Source organism: Emydura macquarii, unplaced genomic scaffold (genome assembly GCF_026122565.2).
Source record: "Emydura macquarii macquarii isolate MOO-44397 ecotype Brisbane River unplaced genomic scaffold, CSIRO-AGI_Emac_v2 contig_2231, whole genome shotgun sequence".
In the NCBI taxonomy this organism is placed as follows: domain Eukaryota; kingdom Metazoa; phylum Chordata; order Testudines; family Chelidae; genus Emydura; species Emydura macquarii.
The window spans coordinates 19,986-33,483 of NW_027132368.1; the positions used below are offsets into that span (position 1 = coordinate 19,986).

At 43.2% G+C, this 13,498-nt stretch overlaps 1 long non-coding RNA gene across 4 annotated transcripts; it reads left to right on the forward strand.

Annotated features, from left to right (window-relative positions):
* Positions 1–10,489, forward strand: LOC137161020 (uncharacterized). Of its 4 annotated transcripts, XR_010922030.1 has the most exons (6): positions 1–121; positions 1,267–1,383; positions 2,563–2,668; positions 3,286–3,387; positions 5,957–6,286; positions 9,446–10,489. It is a non-coding gene; the product is annotated as an uncharacterized lncRNA (long non-coding RNA). The 4 variants fall into 4 exon arrangements; XR_010922028.1 differs by lacking the exon at positions 3,286–3,387; XR_010922031.1 differs by having other exon boundaries at positions 55–1,383; positions 2,567–2,668.
* Positions 10,490–13,498: the final 3,009 nt, after the last annotated feature.

The window sequence follows — 13,498 nt, forward strand, 5'->3', positions numbered from 1 at the left end:
AGTGAGCGGAGGGGTGAGCAATGTCCTGTCTCTCCCCCGTCCTCCCCAGGCGGAAGCAGGAGGTGAACTCCCAGGAATGCACCTTTGAACTCTGGGTCTTCACTGACCAAGGACAACAACTGTGAGTGGGGTGTTGTGGAGGGAGAAGGGAGGGGCACATTAAAGGAACATTTGGTTGTTGGACTTAAGAGCCTGAGGCAAAAGAGATTGCCCAATGTACTGTGGGGTGGGTGTTTTTACTCATGGTTTCATGCTTATGAATCCTACTTGTGCCATTTTCCCAAGTTAAAGCTGAGTTGTTTTCCCCATTTTAAAAAAGTCTGTTTTCTACACTCAGACTCAGTGCGCGTGAGAGGGAAAGTATTGCACTAGAGGCGCCCAGAGGGTGATGTGCAATTTTTCCAGGTTGCTGGGTGGGGCTCGAGCCGGTTCTGTGTTGTATTGTTGAAAAGGAACCCCTAGATTTTCAACCCAGCCCTGACTCCACCTGGCAGAAGGGTTACAAATACAAAGGGTATTCTTGGTTCAGGTCGCTGGACACAGACAGACCTGTGGTTTTCTCTGATTCTTTAACACTGAGAAACACAGCCAGTGTTGCCTAATGTCATCACATACAGTCTCCCTATGTACCGCCTATGATAGCACTATGATGGCTTGCACAGGTCTGGGGAAGCTTTCATAGTGCTACAATGGCTTCTGGCAGTGTGAGGAGTCTTCCATAGCACTATGCTGGTTTGTAACAGTACAGGAAGGCTTTCATAGCCTTCATATGATGGCTTCTGGCAGTCCTGAGAGGCATTTATAGTGCTACACTGGCTTGTGGCAGTGTGGAGAGACTTTTATAGTGTGACAATGTCTTCTGGCGGTACAGGGAAGTTCTCGTAGCACTACAGGGCTTCTGGCAGTTTGGGGATGTGTTACTGAGAAACAGAGCACAACACAGGAAATATGTGCAATATGTTAATGAAAAGGGGATGTTGACTCATTGTTTTCTAGTGAAATAAAATGTGAACACAGTCAGCCAAGGAAATACAGAGAGTGGAGTACTGTCCAGTACAGGGCATTTCTTTCCAGACCAACACAGAGACTTGGCCTGGTAACTCCCTTCCATCCATCTAGACACTGGATGTGCCTAATTTGTAACTATCAAAACCCAAACACACTATTGCTTTACACGTAAGAGAGAGCTCACTTATGTTTGTACCTCTGAAATCTGCATGCAACTAATATCTGGCTTCCTCCTCCCCCAACCCCCATGTTCTCTAGAAGTTATTGCAACCTGCACAGCTGTAACTCACCTCCCCACAGAAGTCTGGATGGGACTCCAGGGAGAGTGCATAGTGGATTAATGGTCTCCAGATCCAGATGTGTATGAAGAAAATAGTTAAGTGACGCTGATATATTTCTGCAGTTTGAGTTTGATATGCCTTTTAGGGAGCCAGGCTTTTTAACACCCCCACCTTTCATCCCCTCATGAATAATCAGCCTCAAGTGAGGAAGACAAACAGCAGGAAAGACAACAACATTGTACTTGGAAGTGTAATAAAAAGCAAAGTTGTTGAATTAAACAACAGCTGGCTGAGTGTAAGAGACGGAACCCTCAGACAACCCCCAACAGAACTCCAGGGAACCTTGGCAAGACTTCCCAGCCATCTCTACTGCCCAGACAAGCTGCCAGACTCTGAGAGAGGATTGGGGTGGTACCTGTGATGTCCCCCTACCCTCAGTACTGGTTGGTCAGACAGACTGCAGTTTTTCTAGCTCCCCTGAAAAGCCAGCATTTCTGAAGACCAAACAGATTTTTTTATTCTAAGAGTTCGTTTTATTTATTAGAGGGGAACAAAGTCGCATTACTTCTCACAAGCTGGGGGTATCACCTTGCCACTTAAATGTGAAAGGACCAGTTAGCAGTTTGTGCAAAATGGTCTGGCATACACCCCCTGTTCATAGGCCCTAGTCACCTTTTCTTCTGATTGTTCACACTCACTACCCTTGTGGAGGAAGTTGTGGCTTATGAAAGAGCATTTCTGCCCTCACATGGTCTCTGTTGCAGTATCCCCAAATGGAGTTTTCTGCCTGTATGTCTTCCTTGGGCATGGAAGAAGAGCTAGTTAGTGATTCTGTGACTGCTGCATCTTTGACTCCGATACCTTACAGGGCTGCTTTTCAGATGATGGCTCGGGGCTAAGGGAATCCCTGATAGGTGGGATAGATGGGAGGCTAAAATAGCTTCCATTTCACCCGATATTTGCCCACTGAGTGAGGCCTACACTGCAGGAATCACACAACTGATATGGGCAGGGGATAGCAAATTACTGTGGGCAGCCCAGACTGTCTTTTCTAGGGAAAACTTTCTCCTGCTGCCTAAGAGCTTCTAGTCTTGGGATTTCATTCCCCAAGGTATAAATTACTGCCATCATCACTGAATGAGAGTAGGGTTCTGTGGGATGCGTTCTCTCCACTTCTAAAATAAACAGCATATCTTCAAGTGTGTGGTGTTGCAATTCTCATGATCTGTTTCCTGTTATGTTCACTGACCTTCTACTTTCCTCTTTCCACAAGGCAGTTTAGAATTAGAGATAGAACGAAGAAGAGGAACCCTGTGCAAGCCTTCCTCACAGAAGAATGTATTTCTTGGTGATCTTGGCTTTTGTAGGACCAATTGCTGGTATGTTTCCTATTAAGAAAAATTGCTCTTTCCTACTTATATCTCACTTTCTTAATTCTTAAAAGTATTTTGTGTCAAGTTCATTTTCTGGGATGTTTAATTGAAACAAGTACTGAAGTTCAGAATAAATATGGAATTAAAGAGTTAGAGTTGGTTTAAGTTTGGTTAAGAAAATACGTGTGTTAGAGAGGCTCTGACTAGCAAGTAGAAGGAAGGCCTTGAAAATAATGAGTTTTAAGGCCAGAAGGACTGGAGTAGGGAGGATGTCTGGTACAAAAAATAATTGATGAGGGAGTTTGTAAAAAGAAGGCCTCTGACGGACAGGGTTGACTGCAGATGATTTTAAATAAGACAACAGACTCTGTCTTAAAAGGAGGCAGCATGGACCTTTCCACCCTACATACCCGTGTTATCTTAAAAGTAAAACCTGTGTGAACCCAAGTGCAATGAAGAAGCTATTCGTCAGTAAGGAGGAGGGGAAGAGATAAGGAGCAAAGACCTTGGGAGAAAGGAGGTTGTAAATCTTGTTGGGGTTAATACTGAAAATTAGGGTGAACTGTCTCCAATTAGCTATTAGCTAATGTGGTGACTGGCTATGACATCATTTGTCTTTGAAGGGTATAAAAAGAGTTAAGAATTTGAGGGTTCTTTGTCAGACCCTACCTGACTATGCGGGTGCATACCAGGATTAGATGGCTTTCCCTAGATCTGGCCTACTTGTAAGTATACTGATCACAGACTTCTGAATACTTTGTTACTGTATTGGATGTAGTGACTGCTTATTTTAAGACTGACAGGCATGTTTAGAGAAATTGTATAAAATACCATTTGTCCTTTGGACTTAATGAAGGACTTTATGGTTAAATTAGTGTAGGGTCATCTCCCATATTAATATTCATTATTTCTAATGTTAATAATTCCAACAAGAAGCATTCCTGATTGCAAGCTATATTTACTGACTTTAAAAATGTTTTAAAAGGTCATTTTCTCAACCAACAAATGGACTGGGGAGGGGAGAGGAGTATTAGAGATGTCTGGAAAGTACATATGTATGAAATATGGAGGGGGAGCGTTAGGGGAATTCTTCAAAAGTGCATATAGCTGGTGGCAAAGTTAACTGGGCATGGGAAACTTCTACTGGATCTTTCTTTTTAGGCAATGGATTCAGCAACAGCCCTGGGATGCAATGACTCTATGTCCACACCAGGGTCTGTGAGAGAACTTTTGCAACAAAAGCAAAGATAGCAAGCATGAACTCTTTCTCAGCTTTGTCAAGTGGCAATAATACTTTACACTGCACTTGGTATAGTGTTGTACAATACTGTGAATTGCATAGAATGTTGCACTGAGCAAAACTGAAAGTTACTTTTTAAGGAAGTGATTTTTCTATTTCTCTGTATAAAGGGCCAGATCTTGCCCCTCTCACTCAGAAGAAGTAGGAGCTTCCTTTTGTGAATAGTCCCAGGGAAGAGAGAGGCATTACTCAGTGATAAAGATGACAGCATCTGGCCCTTGATGAGTTCACAAAGTGCTAATATATTACACTTCACCAATTTCCATTAGCAACACAAAAATAGTACGTTTTGGTAAGGACATTTTCAAAGAGGAAGTTAGAAACTGCACTATTATTTTATTATTATTTAGTTGAATATGGACTCAAACCTGCTACTGGTGAAATCAGAGTCCCACAGACTTCCAAGGGAGCAAGGTGTTAAAAACATGCACAGAAGTTCCAATGTGACTGTGACCAGAAGTTCTTTTTGGTACAACAGTATTTCTTCCCCCCCCCGGCAGAAAGCTATTTTAACTAGTTTTCTTAGGTCTTTGTGTCAAGGACTCTCATGTGAAAGGGAACTGCTTTATGATGGCGGTGTGCGGGAAGAGTCCTAGTGGGGCACCATCCTGTTGTGGGAGGCAGAGGATAGGCCCTAGAAAGTCCATCTGTCCTTCACTCTGTTCAGAAAGAGCACAACAGGTTGGAGGACTTCTTGTCTGTTGAAGGGAGAGTCTGTCACAGCGTCTGCTCATGGCAGAAGGATGCTGGAGGGGACAGAGGAATGCAGGGCCTGTTGGGCTTTTGTTTTTGGATAGGTATTGACATGCCTAGATTTTATAGGTGGCAAAACATCCTCAACTGAGCTCATCAAAATTTGACAAAATTCAAAATTTGATTAAATTTCATATCCAAATGTTGAATTTCAATGGATAAAAACTGGAAATAAAATTTTGTGAATATTTTCACAACATTCTAGTCAAAACATGAAATTTCAATGAAAACAAGTGGAATATATTTCCCTATCTTTCAACCAACTCTAGTTCTAAACCCTAATTTCTTCAGTACTGTATTTAAAAGCTGTGAAAATGCAAAAGCTAAAATGTTTTATCTATTTACTTACCATCATCTATGCTTATATTAACATAGCTCTATGTACTGTGTGCTTAATTTTTTGCAGCAGACCAAGAGGAGGAGCTCATGCAGAGTTTTTTGTTGTATTTCACCAAAATGGCTAACTTTCATAATATTTCTAAACCAATTTAGGAAAGAGGATTTGAGGCATAATCATGATGATGATGTCTCTTTGACACATGCCTCATAAGGCCTTTGTAATACTCACATGTCACTAGTGAGTACAGAACTGGGGCCTAAGTGTGTAACTTTATGCGTGTGAATAGTCCCACTGAGTTTTGGAACTATTCATATGCACAAGCATTCGCAGGATCCAGGGACTTAATCTTTATGTAGTTTGCTAAAACTGAAGTACCAAGGGCCAGATTTTCTAAGTTAAAACTGCAGTTTTGTGGAGTGGCTTCTTGTGATTGACCATTGGCCAAGGGAATTTATAAACATGGCCATTGTTTGTACAGAAATACATATTTGAACTCCATTTTCTTTTAAACTCCTTGGTGTTGTTCTGATGGTCAGAAATGGCCATAAAATACCCTTTAAAACAAAGACAATGTCAAGGCTTAAAATATGTAATTTGATCAGCATTTACTAGAATACTGCTCATCGCACAAGGTCCAAGTATAAAGTTCCAGATCTGTGTTCTTAGCGGTAGGTCCTACAAAATGTCATAGGAAGTGCTCATAGCACTGAGCTTCCACTGCTGGCAATGGGAGGATGTTCAGCACGCCCCAAGAGGTACACAGCAGCATCCCGGAAGCGCACAAGTTCACAGGATTGGGCCCTTAATGATGCTTCTAATACTGTAAAAAAAGAGATGCAGGTTATTTACCAGATGATTTCTGAACCTTTTTGCATCATTAATCATTTACATATTTTAACAGGTGAGACTTTCTTTCATCATCACGAAAATGGAAATTTCACACTGTCGTGCAGTGAACCAGTGGCTAATGGGGAGAAGAAAACTATGTGGTATAAAACTGATGAATTTCTGCAAATGTTCCATGAAATCAACTGCAGTACCAAACCTAGAGGAACAAACCAACAGTGTTGCAACACAAACTATACAATTCCTGCTTCCTCAAGTGGTGGTGTATTTGCATGCACACCATGTACAAATACTGGAACATCACAGACTGTCCCACTTTTTACCAATATGATTCACTGCAGACATTATAACTTCTTTATTGTGGTGATAATAAACACCACTGCAGGTGAGTGCTTTTTTTGGGGGTGGGGCGGGGTGGTATATTTTTATCAGTAAATTCTAGAGCTGAGAGGCCAGAAAGGGAGTTAGGCATTTAAGAGGAGCTTATTTAGAGAATTAAGGACTGAGAACCAGATGCTGCTCCTTTTACTTACAGTGAATAAGGCCTTACTCCACCAGCGTTCCCTTGACTTAACTAAGGAACACTCATGGAGGAGGTATTATGTGAGCGAGGGTGGCTGAATTTGACTTTGAATGAATTCAGCATCTGAACTAGGCTGAGTAAAATGGTGAGCAAAAGTGGAAGTTGTTAAAAAATAAATTAAAACAAACATCTGGCAGGTGGCCATTGGAAATCCACACTTTTTGCCATACTAAGTCTGTTTGCCCTATTATCTAGATGCATTTCAACTCAAAGGCCTGTTCCTGAAATCTTGATTCAGTTTTTGCTCAGCCCTTTTTTGGGCAAAATCCTGTTGATTTCAGCAGAATAAATTGCTTTTCACTTTCCTCTGGAAATGTTCTTTTGTTGTGATGCTGGTACAGTGTAACTGCCACCTTTCTACTTTAAAGTTGGTAGGTGAGGGTGATGGGCTGTGGGACTATAGTGATTCATGCAACCTGAGGATCTGGCCCACAGACTGTAAAGCACTAATGCCCAGTTTTCTGCCTTGCTCTGTGAATTTTTGCACCCTAGAATGAGATTCTCAACCATGCTCTGGCTAGCTGGGTAAAGGGGCTAAAGCAGAGGTCTTAATCTAAGGGGGTGTGGTGGAACATTGGGGGAGGGGTGCGGGTAGGCCCGGGGTGGGGAGGAAGGGGGAGCGCGCGCCACCCATGCTTTGCCCCCAAGCTCTGTTTCGGGCCCGGTGGCCAGCTAGGGCCTTGACCCCCACCTCCGGCCTCAGCACCCGGTCCAGGCCTCTGCCCGCCTCTGCCACAGAGCCCAGCCTCAACCCCCCCCTCCTCCCTCCCCCCTCCCCAACTGGCGGCTGCAGCGCTTGGCCACAGGCCTGGCTCCCCACCCCTTCTGGCTGCAGAGCCTGACCATGGCACCTGTCCCCTGTCTTGGGACCCAGCCTCAGCCCACAGCGTCAGGGCCTGGCTCCCAGCCTCTGGGGCCCCCGGAGTTCCCGGGGCCAGTTTTGGCCCCAAGCACAGCCCCCGACCGTGCCCCAGCTCCCAGCCGCAGCCCTAAGAGGTGGCCCCGCTCCCAGCTCCAGTTTAAGGACCACTGCACTAAAGAGTCTCTAAAATCAGAATCTGGCCTGGGTAGAATTCCTCTGGCACAGGAACTAAGGAAGACAGCTGCAGATTGTCATTTCAACAACACCCTTGAAAATCCTGACATAGCATGTATGGCTTGGGGCCAGGCTGCAGCACTGCTTAAATTCAGAGCAGCCCAGGGAATTTGCCCCTCCGTGCTGCCTAAATTATAGTAGGTGCTGCGTAAGCCCCTTATCCCCTCTTCACCTGGGTTGTGAGTTTTGTTCTGTGCTTCTGAGACGCACAGCACAGAATCCTACCTCTAGTCTAGTGCTCTGAGCTCTGAATTGATTGTTCTCACAAAATTGGTTTTGTGCCTGTTTTGCACATGCAAACAACTATTTGTGCAGACAAGACACACATACCAATTTGTGTGCAAATATTTGTCAGGCGCACCCAACAGGTATATGCTAAATTTTGTATCTGCAGTTTGCAGCCTGGTTTGAGGCTAGTTGAAAATTTGACCTCATAAATCCTGCAGAATCTCACTCTGCAGACTATTGTTTGTAAATGTATTCATGCACATATTAAAAATGACTGTTCTCCGAATCTCCTGTTTAATGTACACTGCGCGTCTACTACTTTAATTAGGAAATAGTTAATCTTTAATAGCTCTTTCACAATTTCACACTTTTGCAGCTATTTTTTCCAGTAATGTATCTTGAGGTTGGTACTATCAGTGCTTAAGTAGGGCAGACCTGAGCCAGGCAGCAGAAATGACAACATACCTTTACTGCAGTGTGAAAATATTATTTTCCAGATGTTATAGAATTATAGAAGTGTAGGACTGGAAGGGACCACAATAAGTCATCTAGTTCAGTTCCTTGCACTCAAGGCAGGACTAAGTAACAACTAGACCATTCCTGGGAGGTGTTTGTCTAACCTGTTCTTAAAAACCTCCCGTGACAGAGATTCTACAGCCTCCCTAGGCCATTTGTTCCAGTGCTGAACTACTCCGATAGTTAGGAGGTTTTTCCTAATGTCCATCCTAAACCTTCCTTGCTGCAATTTAGGCCCCTTGCTTCTTGTCCTATCGTCAGAGGTTAAGGAGAACAACTTTTCAGTCTCACAGTCTGTAACCATCTTTTATTTACTTGAAAACTATTATCATGTCCCCCCCCCCCCCCCAACCGCCCCCCAGTCTTCTCTTCTCCAGACTAAACAAACCCAATTTTCTCAATTTTTCATCATAGATCATGTTTTCTAGGACTTTAATCATTTTTGTTGCTCTCCTCTGGACTTTCTCCAGTTTGTTGAAATGTAGAAAACTGGACACAGAGCTGGACACAATACTCCAGTTGAGGCTTTATCAACAGAGAGAAGACTGGAAGAATTACTTCATGTGTTCCTAAATCTCAAAGGTTTTCTCAGTGAAACTGGACATATATCTGAGGGAGGAGCAGCGTAGTTAGTACCTCTACGAGCACGCCCCTCTTTTGTGGTGCCAGTCGACAGCTGGTCCAGGCCATGAAGTATTATTTTGATAACCACCAAGGGACTGACCATGCAGTGCTGATAACCTTCTGTGGGGAGCTGAGCACCTTCAACTTCTAATGGCTTCAGTGGAATCTGAGGGTGCTTGAAACCTCACAGAAAGTACTCAGACCTCACAGGATTGGGCCCCAAATGGCTATTTAAAACATGGTTGTTGTAGCCGACTTCGAGCCATGGGTACTGTGGGTATTTGGTCTTGTTAATGTAAAAATGCCTTGTAAATTGTTCATTGAAATAAAACACCCTCCCACGCACTTTAAATTGTTTTATTTCTATGTTGTTGCACTGAATTCTGCATTGGAAAATTTCCATACTTCCAAAAATCCATTCAAAGGCAAAGCATGTTGTAATGTGTTACAGTACATGTTTGTCATATCTTTTGTGTTTATTTCATTCCCCATTGCAGATAGTGAGATGTTTGAGAACATTTATGCAAAATCGCATGATGATCGTTTTGTACAAGAAAAAAGTAACATCACTCTCTCCTGTGAATTTAAAATGAAGATGGAAGAACAACCGTTCATTATCTATTGGATCAAACATACAGAAACAAGCAAATGCCTGTCTTGTGTTGCGAGAATGCCGCATACTACTTTCTCATATAATGAACATTGCTGTATTGATGAGATGATTAAAGGACGACTATTGACCAATACAAGCACAGTTTCAAACACGTCACATACAATCCATAATATAACCATCTTGAATGTTACTTACTCTGACAGTGGAACTTATTTATGTGTTGTAAATGTCTGGTATAGTGGTAAACATGTGTGGAAGATTGCAAATAACCTTTCTATAGAAGTGAGGAATCAAACCACGCCATGTAAGTTAGAAGTTTTGTAGGTGGGATTGGTGTCACCGTTGCTTATAATTTTGCAAAACTTTAGCTATTTGGGCTAAAATTTTCCATTCGGAGTATCTGCCTCAGGCTGAATTTTTCTGGAAAACTTCAGCAAAAATGGTTCACCCATTTTTGAGAACAACCTCTGACAAAATACGCTGTTTTGCCCATGTTGGTGACATTTTCTTTTAACAGATCTAGTGCCCCCATGCTTTGGAATAGGGTCTTGAAATGTGGCAGAAGAGCAGTCTTTGTGCTAGGGATGTACCTGTTTACCATTCCTATGAAAATATGCCCAAATGTGACCAAACTATGAGCCTTTAAAAATCGCAATTCACAGCTGCTCAGTAGAGATTTCTTGGATTTTAGCAGTTAAATTCCCCCAAAAGTTGCATCCACATTGTACATGCTCAGCCCAGGGCTGCGTGGGACTTTCCCTGCAGTTGCAGGTGTGGGCTGCTCTCAGCCTTGCTGCATCCAGTTCCAAGTAACTGAACTGAGACTGAAATCCTGTGCTCTCAGTGGCCTCCCAGACTTCATGGACGAGGAAACTGCCTGACTAGAATGCCGAGCTGATAGAAGCTAGACAGCCACTGGGGAGAGAGTGGAGAGAATAGACTGTGACAAGGAGTTTGGTGGGGGAGACTGAGTGCAGGAGGCTAGTGGGTGGGGGGTGGCAAAAGAGAGAAACTGGGCCTGGATATTGGGGTGAGGGAGACTGGGCCTGAGATCTGGAGACAGAAATATGTGTGGGGGGAGAAGGACAGCCAGCAGGTAGGGGGGACTCAGATCAGATGAGGAACTGGGAAGAGATTGGGATTGGCTGGACAAGGTGACCAGGACTGGGAAGCAGTGGGAAGGAGGAAGCGGGAGGGGCAGAGATCTGATGAGCCGGGATGTGGAGGGAGAACTGGGAATGGCTGGGCAAAGAAAGTGGGCTAAGGAGCTGGGGTGAGGTGGGAGAGTCCTGAGATTAAATGAGGTGCCCAGGGAGGGAGAGTGGGATGGGGAAGATGGGTGTGGGAGGGGGAGACTGGTGGCAAGGATTGGGAAGAGGGCAGATTGAATGAGGAGCCAGAAGAGGGAGGAACCGGGAATTGCTTGGCAAAAAGGCTGCAAGTGGGAGTGAAGGGGAACTTGGGAGTTTGGAGGGGGTGAGACTTAGATTTACTGGGGCTGGGATGAGCAGCCTGAGGACTGGTGACTGTCACTTGAAAAGCGTTATCCATATAATGGAGATAATGGTAAAGTGTTTTCCCCATCTGGTTACATTTTTCAGGATTAACTAACCCTGGTCCTCTCTTTAGCCTCTGCTTCCGTTGTGTTGTATGCCACCCGTGGAACGATCATAGGGATTATCATCATCTGTGGGGTAGCATGGTTGATCTATCAAAAGAAAATCAAATGAAAAGGTAGGAAAAATAAAATTAATAAGTAAGATCTTCAGGAATATTTTAACCATTGAAACTTAACACTGTGTTTTATCCGTTACAGGAATCCCATCTGCACAACTTCCCAGGTAGTGCCTTGAGTGGACATAACCAATGAAATATTAATATAATTTTTAAAGGGTTTTTCCCAACTGACAGAAATGACTAAATAGATTCTTCCCTTATCTTTTTATTTTAGATCCCGGGATGCTATTGAAATTCCAGGAGATGAATGTGAGCATGAAGTTTTTGATAAACCTGTTTGAAGGGATTGTCTACATAACACGTTTTGAGAGTCGTGTATTATAGACTTCTTAGACTCTCTGTGTACAGTATAAAGGTTTTAAAGTTCACATAATGCCAATGCTCTTTTTGGCAAGTAACTTTTTGTTAATCAAATGTGTTTCATTTAGGGAGGATGATGGTCTTGCAACTAAGGTACTGGAATGGGATATGGGTGCTCTGAGTTAAATTCTTGGCTCACATACATAATCTCTCTCTGCCTCAGGTTCTCCTCTGTAAAATGAAGATAACTGTGCTTCCTGTTCTCAACTGGGGTGTTCAGATGGAGCTGTGTTCTCAATGTTTGTGTGTTCTGTTCTGATAGCACAGTCATGGAGCCATAGCAACCTAGCAGCTAAATAACTCAGAATCTTTCCCCTAGCTATTGGAGGTGGGGTACTGTAGACAGTAACCAACATAAGTCTTAATTCTGGACGAATAGAATGGAGTCAAATTGCATTATTTGGTGGTAGGAGAGATTAAAGCATGTATTTAACATCCTTTTCATAGGGAGATAGATACTATTTTATAGAGCTGATTGATTTGTTTTGAGGATGTTTAATTTTAATTCTGTTTGATTCATGAACTGTCTGGTGCAGAGTAATTGTTTTACAGGTTCCCCATATGCAATGTGCAGTAGCAAAGACATGCAAAGAAATGAAGTATTGTATTCACTTGCAACAAGGCCATACGAGGACCCAAATGCAGTCTATTCTGTGGTGGATAACACTACAGCATCTGGCAAGGGGCCAGGAGATGAAGTACATAGTCTGTACAGTGGTGCAGAAATAGCTGTTCCTGTAAGAGAGAGTGTTATTTTTGACTAATTACATTTTAGATAAGATGCCACCCAGGTTAGTCACACTAGTATAACTAATAGGGGCCTATATGAGTATACTCTAATTGATGGGAAATATACTTCCAGTTGTATGAATCTGCTCAGGGATCTGTTTCTCACGGCAGCAGTATGGAACTTATTTATCCCCTATGTCTGCCCCTTTTGCACTGTGTACACTGTAGATTTGGAATTTCAAATTTGCAGCCCAATGAACAGGCAAATCAGGGAATTCTTCAGCCTGTGCAAACCTTAAATTGAGCACATGCATTGGCCAGCTGACCTTTCAACTAGTGCACAGACATGAATGAGGGGAAAGGCAGTGGTTTCCCATAGCTGAAATCTCTATGCTCTCCTACGTGCAGGAACTGTGTCCTGAGTCACAAGCTGCCCAAAAAGGGGAACAAGAGATGCAGGGAAATGGTACCCTCTCCACCCTATACTCTCCTTTGGAGAAGCACAGCATCTCTGCTTGTCCAGCAATGCAGGGGAGTTCCAGGAGAGAATGTGTAAATTGCTTTCTGGCTCTGAATACGTATCGAAAGGCCTTTTATGGTTCATTTCAGGCTGTGGTGCTCAGAATTCTCAAAGTTGTGTTCTTGAGTGTTGGTGCCATTGTAAAGCTAGCCGTTTTGGCTTGTATTTCTCTTGAATGCTACTTTGCCTTTATAAAACAGCTACGAGAATGCAAATCGGTTTGAAAAAGGCAATACACTTTTGCTTGATTTTAGAAAAAAAAAACCCAGTATAGTAGCCTTGACCATGCAATTTTGACACTTCAGTTATCTATTGTACAAAATATTAGGGGCAGAGCCTCAGCAGATATAAATTCTCAGAGCTCCATTATGAAGCTATGACAGTTTGCACCAGAGAAATGTAGGAATTGTCACCCTCAGACCTTTGGTTCATATAGTCCAGAATCCTATCTCCAGGAGTGACCTTCACCAGATGTGTCAGAGGTAGATGCAAGAATCTCCATAATGGACAATTATGGCACAACCTGCTCACAGGGGAAGTTTCATCTCAACATCTGTCAGATAGAGGTTGGCTGTACCCCGAAGCAAGGGG